This window comes from Astyanax mexicanus, chromosome 12 (assembly GCF_023375975.1).
Source record: "Astyanax mexicanus isolate ESR-SI-001 chromosome 12, AstMex3_surface, whole genome shotgun sequence".
NCBI classification, from domain to species: Eukaryota; Metazoa; Chordata; class Actinopteri; order Characiformes; family Acestrorhamphidae; genus Astyanax; species Astyanax mexicanus.
Genome location: NC_064419.1, coordinates 11,776,419 through 11,793,516, shown reverse-complemented (window position 1 = coordinate 11,793,516; position 17,098 = coordinate 11,776,419). Strand labels below are relative to the sequence as shown.

The following is a 17,098-nucleotide window of genomic DNA, read 5'->3' as shown; positions in this document are numbered from 1 at the left end:
TCCTTGGAAAGAATGATATCATTCTGCAGGGTGGCTGTTAGAGTTCCTGCCCACTGTTCATAATAACATTACACAGTCCTCTAACAGTTCAGATCGTTATCAGTTCACTGATCCATTGGGTTTGTTCTGTGTCCTTTTTTTATTTCTCAACAGGGATTTTTTCCATTCTCAATTCTTAAATAAGAAATTACATTTGTGCAGTAATCAAGAATGCAGGAAGTGAGCTCAAGTATACAGTCATAGCAGAAAGTGTTGGCACCTCTTACATTTATTCAGAAAATGAAGTATTACCCCAGAAGAATATTGCAATTACAAATATTTTATATAATTCACATATAATTTATATAATTCACACATATCTATATAATTTACCGCACAACAGACAAAATTATTGGCTTATATTTTGCAGATTATTAAACTAACTTCAATATCAGACAAAGAAAATCTAAATAAATATAAAAAGCATTTTTAAAATATGATTTTATTTATTAAGTGAAAAAAGCCATGCAAATCTAAACAAACATCTTAATGATCCCCAGGACTTTGGGAAAATATTCTGTGGGTTGACGAGACAATAGTGGAATGTTTTGAAAGTTGTGTACCATTACATCTGAATTCATTCAAATTATTCTCATTTTAAGACCATTAAATACCACTAATAATAATGTGTTAAGAAAAAAATATTTTAGCCAACTTTTTGAGAGCTTGGAGATTCCATTTGATATATACATCAAAAATAAGAACCGCTGCTTGCCATATAACTTAATAGCCTCAATGATAACAAGCACATTGGAAGGACAATGCGATAAACTTTTTACAATAAACTTTTAAATAGTAATGGTATAGAAGACCTGTTCTTTTTTGCACTTGCAGCAGTTCACACTGGATCTTAGATCAAGCTCAAAAAGTCCGACCCAACTCCAGAACCCGAGCACATTCTGAGCCCGACCTGACCCGCCCCATAAACTGTCATTATAAGTCCGAGCCCGATTTAAACCCAACATTTTTTTAGTAAGTAGAGCATTAAAGCCTTTAAACAGTTTCGGGCTGTTAAAATTAGCAAAATCTCTTCAGAATGATGTTAATTAACATTGCAACACTGAAGAAGAATAGACTTATCATTTAAGTTGTACACAGCGCTGCAAGTCAAATGCCTAATGTGGACAAGTAGAGGAGCTCACGTGTGGCCCCAATGCTGCTTGATTATACATTCTAACTTGTGCAACTTTTATTTAAAAAACAGTTTGATTTGTTACTTTGCTATTTTGTGATTATCACACCATAGCTTTGTCTTAAATAAGTATAGCATTCAAAAAACAGACGTCTACATCACAGACAATTTTTCTGAGCCTGACCCGACCCGACCCGGCCAAAGTCCAAACTTAGCCCTTTTCCACCAAGGGGAATGGGCTACATTTTAAATCTTGCACCTAGTTTTGAACTGTTCGATGCATAGTTCCCTCCCAGCTGGAATCAAAGAACAGCTGGTTCTTTTGAGAAAACCAAGAGCTGTTGTGAGTAACTCCCGCTGTTGATGACATATTTTGATGAGACGTATAGTCGGTTCCACTAAATAAGGTTTTGAACATGGGCTTGTGGTTTTACCGAAAAGCACCAGGGTTCTTATAGGCCTGAACAGAACTTATTTTAGTTCTTTTGGTCGTGAAGGGCTAACAGTATGTATGGAGTCTCAGTTATTAAAGCACTCATTGGTCCTTGCACAACTAGCTAAAATACTACTTCCTGGTATATATAAATTTTTATGCGTTTCCATGTTAACAAACACAATTAACAATATCACAATTTTTAAATGATGGAGGTCACATTAATTTACATCCACATCCCCTACAAATCTACGTACTAAGTGTTACGGTTAAGATTAATGGGGCAAAAGCGAAACATCCTGGTCTTAAACTGAAAAAAAGTTGTTAAAATTGATGAGAACCTAGTAAGTTTACATTTAGTTGTGTATGTTATGTGGTTTCATTACATGACTTACTGTTATTTAAGTCCCGTTTTTCTTTCTTTACTATTTTATCTCATTTTTGCATGTATCACTCCACTGTCTACCAAACTATTCGTGTTAATATCAATTTCATTGCTGTTATTTAGTAGTAATCATTAATTCTGTGATAGAGTTGTGAAAAGATAATTAGCATAACTTTAGACAATGTTGTTTTTGTTCTGGTGTGTTATTTTTGTAAACGTTGTTGCAATAAAATACATCACAAACAAATATGTAATTATAGTGAAAAGCTGTTAATCCAGGCTGATAATCAGGCACTGGTTAAACTGGAGAGAGAGAAAAGTTAGCTGTTCTGGTGTTGATCAGTCTATGTTTATTATATTAAAGGGGATGTGCTACACTAGTACTGTCTGCGTGTGTATCAGATAATTAATGTTATCTATACTGAGTTTTGAGAAGGTCTGTGTGTTTATTATATTAAAGGTGAGGTGCTAGACTAGTACTGTCTGTTTGTGTATCAGATAATTAATGTTATCTATACTGAGTTTTGAGTAGGTTTGTGTGTTTATTATGGTAAAGGTGAGGTGCTAGACTAGTACTGTCTGTACGTATAAAAAAGATATTTGTTTACTGTATATAATAGTTCTGTATCTGATTTGAATGTAAATTATTCTATTTTTGCTGATGTGAGACACCCAATGCTCCTGGGAACTGAAATGTACTCAGTATAATTTATGTTTATTTTTTTAAGGGAGAGTGGTGTGGTTGGGTTTGTTGGGTGATCCTACAATCGCCCCTGTCTGCATGACAGGCTTTTTAACCATCTTCACTATAAAGACCAGCTTATACCAACCAATGGTTATCAGCAACAGCTGGTCTTGAGTTGGAGGTTTAGAAGGGGTTGTAGGTCTACCAGAATTTCTCTCAGAGCACAGCAGGGACTCATCCAGGAATTATGCAAAAAATATGCAAAAGCAGATCATCAGGAAAGACTCTTCCAGTGTACTGTAGCTAATGTTGCTGCTAGGAAGCTATTTGTATTTGCATCTGTATTTATCAGGCTCTGCATCACTGGATTTACCAGCTATCAGGATTTCTTTATTATTGTTTATTACTAAGGGATACTCTCAGGGGGTTTACACTGATCTGTGCAGTGCATGCTGGGTATTGTAGTAAAGGAAGAAAAAAACACACTAAATGCTAGATTTAGGTTGAAATAGCCCTATTTATTAAACAACTGGCCAAAATTAATGGAAGCCTAGAGGAAAATAGTATTTCTCAAATATGTTGATATTTAATGTCCCCAGAGATTTTTTGAGCAGCTTAGCTTATGACCAGCATGAAGTTTGATGGTCTAGCAGTATGACTGTGAGGAGTAGTTTGGGAAGGGCACTTGGTGATGTATGGGTTTAGGGGATGGGGCAGGAGGCAGAGCTGATTGGGCTGAGCAGTGTGCCTCTGATAGCGATGAGATGCAGACGTTTGCATGTCACCGGGGGGGTTGGGGGGGTATTATGGATTGACTGATTTGCATATTGTGACATGTCCGCATACCAAAGTACACAGAAACATCATCCTCACCTATAACACAGTTGAACCGGAGCGGGTGCTGCAGAGGTGGAAATCACCGCAGTAAAAGCGTTAAAGGTAAGAAAACGTAAGGTTCATCAAAATTTTGTGTTTTTATATGTTTTACAACTTTAAAGGAACACATTTCAGCTATTAATGAATTTAGTGCCTTTTTTCCATTTAAAATATCTAGTAGTTGTCTCTAGTATGAATGAATGCCATGTGAGCTGATTTTTTGAAAAAATAGTGCTCTGGTAATCCAGTATAACGCTGCTTTAGTCCGGTGGAGGAGGGGACGGGGAGAAACAATAGGATTTCAGCTTTTGCTCATGAATACATGCAAACATATTGCCTCTGATTGGCTAACAGCACTACGACACCTGGAGGCACCGACAAGACAGACAACAGTTAGACACAGAAAAAAAGATTATTTTTACATTAATATCAGTCTTTTCAGTGTCATATGTACTTTACAACATGTGTAATGCCCTGCTAAGTGCAGTTCAGCCACTGACCTAGATTTAGAGTCCCCTCGAAATGCGAGATCCACCGGAGATCCTATGTAAACCTATAGTTACTTACACCCAGAGGTGGGTAGTCCAGTCCAGTCTTAGGGTGGATTCCTAATGCTGTTCCTAGTGCTGTTAGCTCCTGTCTGAAAAAAAAGGGGGTCGCTGCCCGGCTGCCTGCCTCTCTTCAGTGCTGCCTGTGGGCGGTCGCAAGCCAAGGTCAGCGAGGCCATGTAGTGTGCAGTAGCATTAGCTTACTTGTAAAGCTATGGTGTAAGGGGCTGATTGTATCTCACAATATGTAATAAAGTGACCATGATAGTGATGTTTTCCAATCTGGAAAATACTTCTGCATGAATTTTTAAAATATAGTTTTAATATTAGCTGAGATGACAATTTTTTCTCTTGTAATTTTCTGTTCTTTCCTATTTTTTTTGTGAGTGATTGTATTTGTATATGTCTGTGTGTTTATATCTGCATATTTGTATTTGCACAGTCAGGTACTCGCTTTCACCTGTGCACCTTAGGCTACAAATGGCCTTAAAAAGGGTTATGTTAGGGATGGTGGGTGGTGTAGGGTAATGTTGGTTGATGGGTGGATGGTCGAATAGCATGATCAGTAAAGAAAGCACCTTACATTTACATTCATGGCATTTAGCTGACACTTTTATCTAAAGTGACTTACAAGGTTATTGCTATTACAGAGATGGACCACTGGAATGCGATGAGTCGCTCATGTTGCCCTGCGTTTGTCGCTTGTGGGCGTGTCAGAGCTCAATGTGCACATGTATCATGGGTTAGCTTCTGACAAGAAAGAAGGCACAAACTTTTTTACTGTTTTAACAGCCGTAAAAACATATTATTTATTAAATGTCTGTGTATTAAATATGCTAAATTAAGATCACTAAAATGGTTAAAAATAAATTTATTTTATTAAGACATGGTGAATGTTTTTTTGTATAACATTCACCATCGAGTCATTTTTGGTCCCGCTTAAAAAATATACATTTTGGAGGGAAAATGTTATAAATATGAGGAATCGCTTGGCCACTTTATTTTGCAGCTATGACTCCCGAGCTTGCTAGACTCTTGGCTGTTTCTGTGATTTACCTGCGTGTCTATGTTTTCTCTACAATGGTAGGAACAACATGCGAAAGGAACCAAAAGTTCAGGGAGCAGAAGCTTGAGGACCTCGGACCGCCTTGTATGTGATAGGTCCCAAGAAAAGCTAGTAGTGAATAGAGTTAGAATGTCGCTTCACCGCATTAATAATTTGCATAAAGTAATTAATTTGCATAAAATAAAAAAAATTCAACTTTATGTCGCTTTCCACTTTTCTTCTGTCAAGGCAAAAAATCACACCTTACCCTAGGAAATTAATAGTCGCCTGTCACTTTGTCGAATTGAACTCCAGTCTCCCACATGATGTGGTTTCTCAGTAGCAGGTAGTGGTGTTATCCACTGCACCACACCAACCACCTTTTCATGTTCACCACACATTATGTGTATTTAACCCCATCCTGATGTTATTGATTGTTAAATCCAATAAAAAAACTTGAAAACAAGAATATGTAGTAAAGTAATTTATTTTATTTAATGATATTATTTAGATAAACTCATACACGCTAAAGCTTTACTTTAAAGCTCTTATTTTATCTTATTTAAATCTCTATTATTTCTTTCTATGAATGAGTGCAGATTGCATCCAACAGAGCACTGCAGTAACCTACAAATGTGCCTGAACTGGAATCTATAGACTACTTGGAAAGCTGCCTCGTCCAGTGGTCTGCTATTGAATGTCAATATGACATGCTCCAGTTTGACAGCAGATATCAGTAAAGCCGTGGCTCAGCCAATAGGAAGCGTCCATTAGGAGAGAGGCATGCGGTCAGCATTTATGCCAGATTGGAGCAGATTACTCCAAATCAGATTACCGCATCCCTGCTATAAAAAGCAAGGTTATTATAAGCTTATCAGCATGTAATGTCAGTCTTTTTTCATAGACTACATCGCATCATTCTTAGGTGACATTTTGGCCCTTTTTAAAAGACTAATCTCATTTTTGCTCTGATCTTTTTTTAATGCCATATGATACTGCTACTTAGTCACCAGGCTGGTAGAGTTTGGCAGCACAGCTTAAAAAGAAGTTTATCTGCCAGACAGCTGTGCAGAACAGTGTCCTTCAACAGCGCATTACGCATCAGCCAATCACCACGTCAACATACTGTCTACTGTACGATGCACAACACTGTTTAATTACAGTACAAACACTATACAAGCACACACAACAATCACGTTATTAGGCAAGTGTACTGTATAGCTGCATTTAGAAGGCCACTAGACCATTTAGAGTCTTTTTACTTTTATTCGCAAAAAGGTTAACCCTCTATTGCTTAAAGTATTTATTTTCTGGAGGAAGCTCCCAAAACATGCACGGTAGGATTTGAAGGTCTTCAGGACCAGAGATGAGAACCACATCATGATTAATCTAAAAGATTGGTTAACAAAAAACTGCCCAAGGGAACAAATAGAAAAACACTTGTTTTAGTAAGTTTACAACAAAAATGTTAGAATATAGTAAGAATATAAACAGCCAAATATACTTTGTTACATATTTTGAGTTTTGAGTTTAATGGTCTATCAATGTGAGCAAAGAGGGTTTCCCAGCTTGATTAACAATTGCTACTTAAATTTAACTAACTAATACTATTGGAAAATGAATCTAATGCCCACTGACTGGCCTCACACAACACTGAGACCTCAGATTCATTGTAACTATATAGTAGTGCAGTTCTGACTTCAAAATGATCATTTGCTCCGGCTTCCAGAACACCACATGGCAGTTCTTCTTAAGCCCACTTGGTGGATACAGTTCCAGGTGGAGGAGTATGAGATAGAAGCACAGTATGAATAGTAACCGTGATGATGTTTTTACAAACCGTTTAAAGGGTAACTAATCCCGCTGTTATTGAAAATGCTACAAAAAATGAGAAAAGTAGTTTAAGAGGGCCACTGGGTGATGTATGGGTTTAGGGGTGGGGCAGAGGGACGAACTGATTGCACTGAGCAGTGTGCCTCTGATAGGGGTGAGACCCAGATTATTGGACGTCACCAGGGGACGGTATTACTGATTGATTAATTTGCATAATGTGAGCATCTGTGCAGAGGTGGAAATGACCACAACAAAAGTTTTTTTTTAAAGGTTGGGAAAATTGTATAAAAGAATTAAGCAGGACTGTATGTTTTTAATTAATTATTACATGTGATTTGTTCATAACTGTACTTTGTCCTAATTTTTAGCTCAAAAAGTCCCTAAAGACACCAACAGAACATCCTGGATGCATCACAGGACATTTTGTGAATGTGTGATCATGTGACATCATTTACAAAATGACAGTGTGCTTGGTGGCTAAATAAAAATAGTTTATTATGTATGAGTTTATTTATTCTTCCAACAGTCTGAAAGATCTGTTCCAACCCAATTAACAACTCAAATGCTTTAATATAATGCCATATAAAACATACAATTTCTAATTTATCGTACCTATTTATAATAAGAAAAAAATATATAATAATAAGCTTTTTATATATTTATATAGCACCTTTTATAATATGTCATATTTATCACAATAAAAAAACTGACTTCAGTTATTTTGAGTCCATTTTTAAAACTTGGCATGAGCTGTAAACAAATTCTTCAAACCAAAAATTAAATATCTATTAATGACACTTTTAATTTAACATAATGTAATTAAAATAATGCTACGTATTGGTCTCAGTAGCACTGCATTTGAATGTAATTTTACTGTTCACTGTGTACAGTACTGGTGAGCACACAAACATAACTGGTTGTACAAAACACATATTTATAACTACTGGCTTCCTTCTCTGAACCATAAATGTGCTGCAGCCTACATGTGTGGTGTGCAGTATTCAGAGTGCCTTGCTAACAGGATCCCAGGGGAAGCTTTATGAAGCAGCCCAACATACACAGTGCTTTTAGAGAAAGTATCCCAGGCAACTAACTCTCCGCACGCTCCTGATCTCTGCTGAGATGGTAGGTCCTTACAGCTGAGTCCCACTTACCTGTTTACAGTGCTGGAGTTCAGCTGATCTTCGGTGGATGATAATAGTAGTAGCTTAGCTTGGAAACATTGGATAAGGTCTTGATTTTCTAAAGTCTGGAGTTAGAGTCTAGAAGGGAAAGATGGAAATTAAATTACACATAATTTTTTAAATGTGTAAAAAAACGCTTACTGCAGTGGCATTGAGCAGAACTAAGGTTTATGATGTTTAAAATGCAAGTGTCTATGCTGATGTTAAAGATGATCAATTAGTTATGACCTTAAACACTAGATTTGTAACCAATGACTGTAAAAAACATTAAGTCGTTTCCATAAAAATTAAGACAAATGTACCTGTCATACCTGTCGTAAAATATGCATAGTAGTCAAGAGTCAAGTTAAGTCAAGAGGCTTTTATTGTCATTACAACTGAGTACAGGTTCACAGTGTAGTGAAATTACCATGGTGCAACATGGAACAACAAGCAATAGACAACATAAAGTGCAGGAGTGACGAAAGCGCAACATAAAACTATAACACTAAATAACAATAAATACAATAAATACAAAAGATGAGACAATTTAAAGACAGGACAGTGCAGTACCGATACGGTATATTAATGTGTATAGTGAGGATAAGGTGCAGAGATGTGTAACATTCTGTAACATATAGAATATATATAATCACAGCAGTTACTGAGGTAGAGAGTTTATAGTTTTTGAGAGTGGCAGCAAATATTGCTGATAGGGATAAAGACATTTCAGTCTCTGTGTGCTGAGTGTGTGTGTGTGTGTGTGGGTGAAGTTCAGTCTTTGTGTGTGTAAACGGGGGGTGGTAGGGGGTTCAGTTCAGTTTGTGTAAGTATGTTGGGTGGGGTGGGGATCAGCTCTGTCTCTGTGTGTTGAGGAGTCTGATTGCCTGGTGGATGAAGCTGTTGCATAGTCTAGTAGTGGAGGCTTGGATGCTCCTGTATCTTCTGCCGGATGGCATCAGAGCGAAAAAGAGTCCTGGGACCAGAGGCCAGACTTACTACTACTACTCATTTGGTATACCCATCCCTTTCTTCCAAAACAAGTATCTCAGACTGCCTTCATTGAGCTTGAAACGTAGCCTAAAGCACCAAAAGCAAACAAGTTTTTTTTTCCACTTGATAAGTTAATTTAGTAAGTGCAGTATTTCAACAGTATAAATGCAGTTCATGCATTGTAATGAAAACCTATTTGCTTTCCGTAGTAAATAGTTTAGTTCACACCAGAAAATATATATATTTTTGGCCAAATACAAATACTACAGAGTCCAGTATGTCTAACTACACCAACGCTAACATCAGACTTACCAAAACACTGGCAGAAACTTTGTACAGAATGTTAATAAGATCAATAATATTACACGATACTATTAAAAAAAGTCCTTAATATTTTTTTAATAGAATACATTTTGTGTTTAACTCTGCCTATAAGCTTCTTTTTAACCCCCTTTTTTGCTACAACCTTGTATAGCAAAGAATCACAGTGTCACTGTTGTACATTTGCCTTTGTTTTAGATAAAATTAATGCAATAAAGAACATAATTCTTGCAAAATTTGTATTTATTAAACTAACTTTTAATATAATAGCTTTAAAGTGCTTCCTGTGTTTAAAATACTGTACATATTAAAGTAGGAACCATATAAGGCATATGTGTTCTTTTTCAAATCATACAGTCAAGTAAAACATTCTTGTCCTGTGGCTTCCCGTGGCTCTCCTGATGGTTATTGATGTTGTTCATGTCGCTATTTGCATGAGCCAAGTCTCAAGACTTATGATAATATTAAACATGGTTGATTTTATCTGAATGCCAGAACAAGAAAAACTGACTAAAACTTTTAGTCCTAACCATCTTACACTGAATAATCGATATGATGCGACCGCAACTCGATTCTAGCAAGACTCTCACGATTTTATACCGAATCTGGAAATTAGCCTGCGACAGTGAAATCACTTGAAAATCATTAGGTGAAAGGTTGACATAAGGCAGTTTTTACACTTGACAAACTGTGGTTAAACTGTTTTGAGCCCAGGAAAAATTCAGAGAACAGAATCTAAGATTGTGACTGCACCACATGTGACTTGTAGTGAAAACAGTGGTATTATATAATTTATCAGCAGTTTCATTTTGTATCATTAAATCAGTCATATAGATATTACTGTCCAGCTCCTATCTGTGGACCTGTTTACATGGTGTTTAGATGCGCTAACAATGCTAACCTGGGATTATGCTAACAGCTATAACCTGTAAACTGAAATGGAATGTTTTGTTTGGATTCACCATAACGGAAAAATAATGATTGGAATGCATTCAACTTGGGGACCGGGGGAGAATTACATCATACTGTAACCAACCAGCACTGGACTTCAAGTGAAGAGAAGTCAAGTCAAGAAGTTATTTAAAGTTCACAGTTGTGGGAGGAATGAAAGTGGGTATGACAGTACAGGTATAAGCAGTAGTGCAGATATGGAGTGTATCAGTGCATCAGTTCTTGAAAAGTTGCTTGAGGCAGAATGGCATGTAGTGGCTTTACTTCTAAATAACATTTATCTGTCATGTTTTCTACAGGTTAATGATGTGTAATCCCATTCATTCCTCTGTGGAACTGAACTTATAGTTAATGTGGTTTTATTATGCTTGTGATTTTAAGATTTACATTGGTTTGTCTTTAAATTCCCTCATCATGTCTGGCTGGTCGCACGTAAAGTTTAGACAAAGTTTTTACATATTGTAACAGGGCTCATAAGATTACTATATATTACTTTCTATAACTTCATAAATCCAACTTTTTTTCTTAAGCACCCCAGTTATTAATCATGGCTCCAACTACCCTGGAGCTCACTTTAGATTACATAAAATGTACCCCGAAAATCAAAACAGTCGACATGTTTGTTTTTGATGGAAGATTCTGGTGTCTCTCTGTCTTGTTGTGTCATACCCAAGGGCCCTTGCATTCAAGGTGCCTGCCCCACCCTACCTGGAGAACAACTCCTGGAGGAGACCTCTGTTGATGCTCCTATCTCCTTGGCAGAGTGTTTGCATGCGGGATGCTAGCGGCCCTCTAGACCCTTTGGGTAATGAATCAGGGTATATTGTGTTCCAGGTCTCTAAGTAACGGCGCAACCCAGCTCGCCTCTACGTCTCCATGGAGTAATATCTCACTCATGTTGCTGCTGATAATTAGCTATGGGTTGGAGACTGACTCCCTCCCCTGCCTCCCTCAGATCTGCCAGCGGTCCCCTGACTACCTGCCTTTCACTTGTTCCCTTTGTTTTTCTCATAGAGGTACAGCAGCCCTTGCATGCAGCCCTGTGGAACTCCCCCAGTGGGGGTGGGTCTCAGTGAGTATTGACTGGAAGTAAACGAGTAGGTGAGGTAAGCACCTTGTCTCGCAATTAGACACTTAGAACACTGTGCTTATGATGCAACCATCATGCTAAGTGATGTGGATCATTTGTGGAGCATAATTATTTGTTGAAGCACTTTTGAGAAACTTAAGAGAGAGTTTTGGTGCATCAACCTTTGTGTCAGCGTTTACCTGAGCCTGGTCTTATGTCAGGCGAGATAAGTTTTAATGTCAAGTCAAGGGCTGTGGGTTTATTAAATATTTGTCATTTCTACTAAACTGTATATCGATCAGATACCACGATAGCAAGTTCATATGGTGCTCTGTCCAGCTGTAGCATCCTGAAAATGTAGCTATTTGCGCTGAAGGACACTTTTTTGCAAGTAAAGCTCTTAGCTTACACATCAAACCAAACTACACGAGAGCACACCCAATATGCAATTTCTTTTTATTTATTTAGCAGTGAAGGACCTTTAAACACAGATATGGTCCACCTGATTAGAGCTTAGATCGGGCCCAAAATATCCAGCCCGACTTAGCCCGAGCCTGTGCACGTTCTGCCCTGCCCGTCCCGATCCGCTCCATAAACTCTCATTATGAGCCTGATTTTAAACCTGACATCTTTTTAGTAGGTAGAGCATTTAAACTGAGCTTTTAAAAACATTTTGGGACTGTTTGAATGAACAAAATCTGTTCAGAATGAGCAGAATGTGCAAAAACACAAAAAAAACTGTAATAAGGCTATGCACTGCACAGCACTGTAAGTTGAGTGCGTAATACAGAAAAGTGGAGTGTGCACTGCGCACTTGTGCAAGTTTTATTTAAAAAACTGTTCTATTTGTTACTTTGCTATATAGTGATTATAACACCATAGCTTTATATAAAATAAAAATAGCATTTAAAAACAGACGCCTACAGCACAGAGTATTTTCTTGATTCGGGCAGAGAATGTAAGCTCCACACCTGATCAGCAATCAGTTCCCAACTTTCTCACTCCAGTTATTATTACAGTAGGTAAAATATGCAAAAACAGGCATAGAATATGGATATTCCTATGATAGATTGATCATCTCCCTTGATAATCAGACAAAAAGAGCCACTCATAAATTCTAAACTGTTGTCAGTCTAACCACTTCTTTATTGGTCTCCAATGGTATACAATTGGTATATCATAAATATCAATACATAAAAACTGTTTAGATACAATTTGGCCATGCTGTAATATCACGCTTTCTATGCAAGTTACTTTGTGGTTATTTGTTTGGTTTTCAGAGGAATTACACCTAACAGAGTACTGTGTTGTGTAAATTACAGTGCTGTGCAAAAGCATTTGCCCCCCCACAATTTTATTTTGTTTTTGCTTTTTTTTTAACACTTTAATACTTTTTATACTTTCATATACATTTATATACTTTTTTAAAACTTTTATTTTTCAGACAATTAAATCCTGAGTAAGTAATAGTATTTTAATTTTATTTAATATGGGAAAAATCTATTGACACCAACCTGACCCTATTTGAAAAAGTATTTGCCTCCTAAAGCTAATAACATGGATGATGTAGGGCAAACTGTCCTTTGATGAAAACGTAATTGACTAATTGAGTTGCAGACTTCATTCATTGCTCCTGGTGACCTTGTTTTTTTTTAATGCACTATGATTTTCATTATTATTTTCATTATTGTAATATTTTACCTTAAGAGGTTGGGCAGCTTAAGCTTTGTATCAACTACGTATGGAGACAAAAAGAGAAACATTAAGTTAAAATAATATTATTTATTGCTGAACATGGAGCAGTCTTTATTACCTTGAAAAGAAAAGGTATTTGGAGCGGTTAAACTAGGAGAACTGGGTGTACTGGGAATAAGTGGATTTCGTTTTTTTTTTTTTTTTAAACATAGCTACATTTATAATTGCATAAAAAATAATCCAAAAATATATAATTATAAAAAAAACGTTGTGTTATTCAAGCAACAAGAATCATTAAAATGTATAAAATGTACTTTAAAGTGATGGTCAACATTCCCTTATATTTGTGAAATGTGTAAATTTAGAGTAAATCAATATTTGTGAAATGTGTAAATTTAGAGTAAATCTTATCTTAAATATTAAAAACTATGCCACAGACACAAATTGCATGGTATATTGATGTTGACATGTGTATGGTGCTTAGTGGGAACACTAGCTAAACAGTACAATACCGTATTTTTCGCACTAGTTTGCAGAAAAGCCACCCCACTGAAGATCAGAGTTATACAGGAGTTTCAGTTTAGTTTTCTGTCACAGAGACTGGAACAGCATTATCATTAGCTGCTAACCCTGCTAAGCATTAACTCTTTCGCCATTCAGAGGTGAGTATTATCAGACTGTAGGCTGCGCGTTTACAGTATTAACACAAGCTAGGTGGGACAAACCGCTAGCTAATATCACCCTGGCTTACCAGAACAGGGTTCCTCAGTGTAACACTGTTGGTGACATTAGCTGCTAATGCTAATGCTAATGCTGCTGCACCCAGCCTTAGTGGAAATCTAAACTTACTGTAAATAAACGGAAGCTTAGCTTTACCCAGCGGCAAGACCTGCTAAATTAGAAGAAAAACATGGCATATCCCTGTTCCTTACTAGTGTCACATAATGTGCATTATAATCCAGAAACGTTACGCCTTATGTATAAACGCCTTATATAAAAAACAGACCAGAAAATAGATGTTTATTGATAGAACAAACACCATATGTTGGTAGGCTAGCTCATGTGTATTTTCTGGATTCCAGTTGGCTTTGAATTGGACTTTTAGCATTGTATCTAACAGGGTTTATAGAATTTTTACCCAATACATTTCCATTATTTCTTCATGACTTTTTGGCTTGCCATCATGGCACATTTTCAAGACCATATGATCTTTAAAACATCAGTGCAGAATTCAGGCATTTTTCAGTTCAGGCCCTTGCGTCTCTGCCTTAAATTTGCCTTTTATTTAAGTGAAGCCAAACATCATTAAATCAGCATTTTTCTGAATTTACAGTTGTAGTCCAGCTGAAACTGTTGTCGGAGTAGGATCTATGTAGCCAGCTAGCTAACACAAGGTAACGTGATGTATGCCCAAACATCAAATCATAAATCATTTTTAAAAAGCAAAATAGCCTTTCTCAGTCGTAAACGGAAAAACTAAAATGTGTAGAGCCAGTTTCCATAACATTTCCAAAACTTGTCCAGGTCTGGAAATTAGTTTTTGTTTGTTGGTTGATTACTGTGCTATTTTACTGTATATTGCAAATACTTTGAAACCAATAAAATATTAAATAACAAACAAAAAAAAACATTCAAGTCAAGTCATTCAGAAGCTGTTTAGCATAACTGAAGGTAAAAGGAGAATGTTCTGCAAGTCGTGAGAACTAAGAACTCAGTGTAAAAGAAGACTGCTTTTTCCCCTTTATTACTGTTGTTTTATTATTATTAACCACAACATACAAACATATGTTAAAAGTATGTCCAGAGGCAACAAAGATCAACAAATATTAAAGGGTCGTTTTAGGTCCTTTAGAGTTTTTTAGTCTTTTAGAGTCACATATGTGAAGTATAGTAGCACAGTTCTTTTAGTTTTGAGATTGTTTGAGCATTGCAAAGTGTTCATATACTCATCCAACTCAGTCCTAAAAACAAGCAATAATGGTTTGGCACCACTGAATATGCATTTATGGATATGAAATTAACCAAGCAAAATACACCCCAAAATATATATTAGCAAGTAAAATAAAAATCCTCAGTAAGTGTTAAGGTAAAGACTGATATAAGATAAGGCCTGTTGTGAAGTTTAGGACCAGGCCTACGTTCTAGTCGACGAGCGCAGCCTTGCGCTTTACGTGGTGACGCAGGCGAAGCGTGGGGTTTCCCGGAGCCCAGAGCAGGGTTACCGCGCCCATCTCTGCTGTTTGATGGCCGGAGGAAGCGCCTGAGCTGCTGTGGGCGAGAAGAAAGAGAGAAAGAAAGAGCAGGAGTGAACGACAGCGGGAGAGAAAAGGAAGGCTGCGTTTGGATAGGGGGTTGGAGTACGTCTGAGGCGGCAGCAGAAAAGATTGGGTTCAAGCGCGTTTAATTGCGAAATTAGTTTTTTCTAGCCGCCTCGTCTTCGCGTCCGTGAGCCGGTGTGTGTGTGTGTGTGTATCGAAAAGCTGGGTTCGGGGAGTGCCACTCCTCGGGTAGCCTGTTAGCTCGTCTGCGCGCTGGTTTGGAGAGACGGGAGTCTGGCTTCGCTGTTTCCAGTCAATGCGATATAAACAACGGACGCCCACGACTGAAAACGGGTAAGTCTGTTTTTGGGGCTGTTTTCTGTCTTTTTTGTTCAGACGAACTTGACGTTGACCGCCGCTGAATTGTGGCTAGCTGCAGAAAGCTAGCTATCTAGCGAGCTAGCGTTAGCCAGCTAGCTAGCTAATTGGGTTGATTGACTTCCCTGGGCTGGATGAGCCTGTGCTGTGCTGTGGTTGTGGCGGGGGTGGGGGTAGTAGCTGCTGGTAAGCTAACCTAGCTAGCTAGCTTTAACAGCTTAAAGTAAACAGATGGCTAGTGGCAAGGTCTTAAATAGCTAAATATTTTATCGTACTGTTTAGAACATTGTAATTAATTAGCTAGCTGGCGTTTTTGATTATCGACCATTCTAGCGTTGGCTTAGCTAGTGTACCGTGTTGATGTGGGATGTGGTCGAACCTTGTGAAATCACGGTTAGGGGCTAGAATTATTTACCACTCGCTCTTATTGGCTTGTAACGGCTCCCTTCTGTTAGCTTGTAAAGCTAACGGCTAGCTATCTTCATCCAGATTCGATCGTAGTTGCATAATAATCCCGCCAGTGTGATATTTTTATTATTATATAGCTATAAGATTACGCTACTTTTTTCTCGAATTAGTTCGGTTCCTGTTAGCGGTTGTAACCTCATTACTTGCTGACTAGCTACATAAGCAAGCAGTGCGTGTATATTTTTACTCTTTTTTTCCCCTCTTCAGTAAACGCACATCCTCCATTAGAGAGACACCCTCTCCTGGTGTGGACAGAAAACGAGTCATGTTATCCGTTCTCAGCTACTAAATCAGCCATGTCTGACTAACTAATGCATCCTGATACGTAGGTTAGCTGATGTTTAAACAGCCACTCGGGGGTTAAGAATTAAACGTGATTAAACTGCGGATTCCAGCCCACAGCATGAATTTAGGTTAGCTAGGTTAACTGCAGTGAAATGTGAAAACCATTAAAAAGCTAATAAAAATGGCTTCTTTTGTAGCTGGAGGAGGATGAAGCCCAGTTTATTACAATCACCCCCACTTTTTATATTGGTTGGTTACTCTAGTTATCTGACGCTATAGCTAGCTAATCCACAGCCCACCCCAGCAGGATTTCTAAGGATGTTCAGTGACCAGTCCCAGGGTTGAAAATAGGGCGTGTTTTTGGGAATGATGTTAACTAGCTAGTGGAGTATAATGGAGGAAAAACGTTTGCTAGATGATCAAATGAATATTTGGGTGAACATGTATATTAAGTGTGTTTGTCATTTTCACATTAAAAGAACACCACGGCTTAGTCTTTCACATAACCAAACCTGGGTTGCTGGTAGGATAAAGTGCTGTC

At 37.6% G+C, this 17,098-nt stretch overlaps 1 protein-coding gene across 1 annotated transcript in view; it reads left to right on the top strand.

The window, feature by feature from the left end:
• The first annotated feature begins 15,380 nt into the window (after positions 1 to 15,380).
• Positions 15,381 to 17,098, top strand: part of gnb1a (guanine nucleotide binding protein (G protein), beta polypeptide 1a) — a 39,470-nt gene continuing 37,752 nt past the window's right edge. The window contains exon 1 of the mRNA XM_007237022.4: positions 15,381 to 15,780. The gene's annotated coding sequence lies outside the window, so the exon portion shown is untranslated. The remainder of the gene's footprint in view (positions 15,781 to 17,098) is intronic.